The sequence below is a fragment of the Oncorhynchus kisutch genome, linkage group LG6 (genome assembly GCF_002021735.2).
Source record: "Oncorhynchus kisutch isolate 150728-3 linkage group LG6, Okis_V2, whole genome shotgun sequence".
NCBI classification, from domain to species: Eukaryota; Metazoa; Chordata; class Actinopteri; order Salmoniformes; family Salmonidae; genus Oncorhynchus; species Oncorhynchus kisutch.
This window is the reverse complement of record NC_034179.2, coordinates 51,483,717-51,488,213: the sequence shown is the minus strand read 5'-3', so window position 1 is coordinate 51,488,213 and position 4,497 is coordinate 51,483,717.

Here is a 4,497-nt window from a genome sequence, read left to right as displayed (position 1 = left end):
TGTCTTGTTGGAAAGTGAACCTTCACCCTAGTCTGAGGTCCTGAGCGCTCTGGAGCAGGTTTTCGTCAAGGATCTCTCTGTACTTTGCTCCGTTCATCTTTCCCTCGATACTAACTTGTCTCCTAGTCCCTGCCACTGAAAAATATCCCCACAGCATGATGCTGCCACCACCATGCTTCACTGTAGGGATGGTGCCAAGTTTCCTCCAGACGTGACGTTTGGCATTCAGGCCGAAGAGTTCAATCTTGGTTTCATCAGACCAGAGAATCTTGTTTTCTCATGGTCTGAGAGTCCTTTAGGTGCCTTTTGGCAAACTCCAAGCAGGCTGTCATGTGTCTTTTACTGAGGAGTAGCCACTCAACTATAAAGGCCTAATTGGTAGAGTGCTGCATAGATGGTCGTCCTTCTGGAAGGTTCTCCCATCTCCACAGAGGAACTATGTAGCTCTGTCAAAGTGACCTTCAAGTTCTTGGTCACCTCCCTGACCAAGGCCCTTCTCTACCGATTGCTCAGTTTGGCCGGGCGGCCAGCTCTAGGAGGAATCTTGGTGGTTCCAAACGTCTTCCATTTAAGAATGATGGAGGCCACTGTGTTCTTGGGGGCCTTCAAGCCTGCTAAAATATTTTGGTACCCTTCCCCAGATCTGTGCCTTGTCACAATCCTGTCTCAGAGCTCTACGGACAATTCCTTCGACCTCAAGGCTTGGTTTTCGCTCTGACATGCACCTTCAAAAGTGGGACCTTATATAGACAGGTGTGCCTTTCCAAATCATGTCCAATCAATTGAATGTACCACATGTGGACTCCACTCAAGTTGTAGAAACATCTCAAGGATGATCATAGGAAACAGAATGCACCTGACCTCAATTTTGAGTCTCATAGCGAAGGATCTGAATAAGGTATTTCTGTTTATTTTTTATATACATTTTCAAACATTTCTAAAAACCTGTTTTTGCTTTGTCATTGCAGGGTAGTGTGTGTAGATTGATGGCCTACATCAAGAAGATGTAAGAAAACTAATTTAATACATTTTAGAATAAGGCTGTAACATAACAAAATGTGGATAAAGTCAAGGGGCCTGAATACTTTCTAAATGCACTGTATTTATTATTTTGTACATATACTCTGTTAATAGTTCACTAAAGTGTATTGCAACGTACTTGTCGTCTACTGGTCTTCCTTCTAAAATCTCTGACTAAATTGTTAAAATGTCTGTCAAATTTGACTGTATCCATATAATGTATACCACATTGTCAGGAAGTAAATGTTCAATGTTCACAGTATTATGTTCAATAGAATCCTCTAGAATCTGAGGATCTAGCTTTTGTCATCCAGCTTTTGTCAGTAGGCCTATTTTGTAATTTTATGTACTCATTGAATATGACATCACAACACGTTGTTTTATATGTTATGGGATAACAGATTAGTAAAATATTTATCTTGGATTAAGTGTTTTTATCCTGGCAAATTTAAAATGGAGAAATTATGTGACTAAACTCAACAAAAAAAAACAAAAAAACATTAATTATAGAAATTTCATCGAATCAGATGGAAATGATGTTACCAATTATTTGAATGATTACTTCATTGGCAAAGTAGGCAAACTTTATTATAATGAAAGAAAAGCATTGTAAGTTTGAATTTTTCAAAGTCAGTGTGGGAGAGATGGAAAAATGATTGGTATCGATCAAAAATGACAAACCTCCTGGCATTGACAACTTAGATGGAAAGCTACACAGAAAGGTACTGCTGTAGATAGCCACTCTTAACGGTCATATATTTAATCTGAGCCTTGAGGAAAATGCTTTCCTGGAGGGAAAGGAGGGAAGACAAAGTCATTCCGCTACCCAAGAATGGTAAAGAGGACTTTACAGATTCTAACAGCCAAACTATCAGTTTGCTGAAAGGTCAGCTGTTGGAATAACACATAGGGAATCATGTCGTAACCAGAAAAGTGTTATATTTTAGACTCTTCAAAGTAGCCACCCTTTGCCTTGATGACAGCTTTGCACACTCTTCGCATTCTCTCAACCACCTTCATGAGGAATGCTTTTCAGAGTCTTGAAGGAGTTCCCACATATGCTGAGCACTTGTTGGCTGCTTTTCCTTCACTCTGCGGTCTATCTCATCCCAAACCATCTCATTTGGGTTGAGGTTAGTTGATTGTGGAAGCCAGGTCATCTGATGCAGCACTCCATCACTCTCCTTGGTGAAATAGGCCATACACCGCCTAGAGGTGTGTTTTGAGTCATTGTCCTGTTGAAAAAAAAATGATAGTCCCACTAAGTGCAAACCAGATGGGATGGCGTATCGCTGCAGAATGCTGTGGAAGCCATGCTGGTTAAGTGTGCCTTGAATTCTAAATAAATCACAGACAGTGTTACCAGCAAAGCACTCCCACACCATCACACCTCCTCCTGCATGCTTCACGGTGGGAACCACACATGCTGAGATTATCCATTCACCTACTCTGCATCTTACAAAGACACAACGGTTGGAACCAAAAATCTCACATTTGGACTCATCAGACCAAAGGACAGATTCCACCGGTCTAATGTCCATTGCTCGTCTTTCTTGGCCCAAACAAGTCTCTTATTATTATTGGTGTCTTTTAGTAGTGGTTTGTTTGCAGCAATCTGACCCCGAATGCCTGATTCACGCAGTCTCCTCTGAACAGTTGATGTTGAGATGTGTCTGTTACTTGCAATTATTTGGGCTGCAATCTGAGGTGCAGTTTTTTCTAATGAACGTATCCTCTGCAGCAGTGGTAACTCTGGGTCTTCCTTTCCTGTGGCAGTTTCATCATAGTGCTTGGTGGTTTTTGCGACTGCACTTGAAAGCAATGATGGACTGTCATTTCTCTTTGCTTATTTGAGCTCTTGTTGTCATTATGGTGTTTTGGTGTTTTACCAAACAGGACTATCTTCTGTATACCACCCCTACCTTGTCACAACCCAACTGATTGGCTCAAAAATGTACTTTTAACAAGGCACACCTGTTAATTGAAATGCATTCCAGGTGACTACCTCATGAAGCTGGTTGAGAGAATGCCAAGGTTGTGCAAAGCTGTCATCAAGGCAAAGGGTGGCTACTTTGAAGAATCTATAATATTAAATATATTTGGACTTTTTTGGTTACTACATGATTACATATGTGTTATTTAATTGTTTTGATGCATTCATTATTATTATACAATGTAGAAAATAGTCAAACTAAAGAAAAATCCTTGAATGACTAGGTGTGTCAACTTTTGACTAGTACTGTACATTTTATATTAGGTTAATTTACACATCTGCATTTTCCTATTTTTTTGTATATTTGCCTGTCTCTAAAGCATAATAACTGTATGTAAAGTAACTATTAATGCATCCATTCCATAGTCTACGTTGACGTTTGATAATCCACTCAGTTTTTGTTTAGAATTTCAGGTTATTTAACCTAAATCTATTAGTATTTCCATTATGTCAATTTTCACCATATTTGACCTTTGACCCATTTAAAAATGGCCTTAAAAATCAACATTTCACGGGACATCAGGCCTAACTATGTGTACCACCCCATCATTGTTTAAGAAGCACATTTTTTTCAAGCACTTTTTCTCGGTTGACTGGTCACTATCAGGCCCACTCAGAGGATTGGACAGTACCAGAGTAAAACGTGGAGCGGAGCTGATGGGCAGGCTACCTGAGATCCCCCATCCCCTAAAACAGGAGAAACACAATTTTTCCCTTTTTGTGGAATTGATTTCCACCCTAAACCCTTTAGTGGATGACCTACATAATTTAGCTAAATTTCCAATATACCATAATTTTGATACATTTCCAAAATAAATTTGTTTTTCCTTTTTGTTGGAATCTTGCCACTCTGTGTTTTATGGTTACAGTGGTTCCTAACTGGTCACTGCTAAATTAACCTGAAGTTATTAAGAGTCAAGGTGCCCTGACTCTCCACCAGGGGGTGTAGTCGGTACTTTATGACATATGTTAGTCCTGCTGTTTTTCTTATTTTATAGGTTTAACCAATTTGAGCTCCAGCACATAGTTCCTTTTTTTCCAGTCCGTACATTCTAATTGGTCATTTCAGTCCATTTCCGAGGGTGTAAAACAATTCTTCAAAGGCATAACCATACAGCCATCTAGTTACAGGTATTGTCCTCTGATTCACTGTTGGCCAGGATTCTGTGAACCACACTTGAACACAGTTCAGAGAGGGAATTGTAATGATTAACCTTCCCTTTTAATAGCCTTCCAATACATTAGCACCACGGAGTGGGGTAATTCAAGATGCGTTAATACTGTATGTTATCTTAATGCCTCCAAGTGAGGGGATGGCCCATAAAAGGAGAGAGCTCTGATGTTTGATGTCGATGTCAGATGGGGACAGATGCTATCCAACAACACTACAACAACCTCCGGAGCAGCTATATGGTTCAGGCAGTTTTCTTTAAGCGAATAAGTTTCTTGACTATAAATAAAGGTTAACTGAACACAGCACCAAT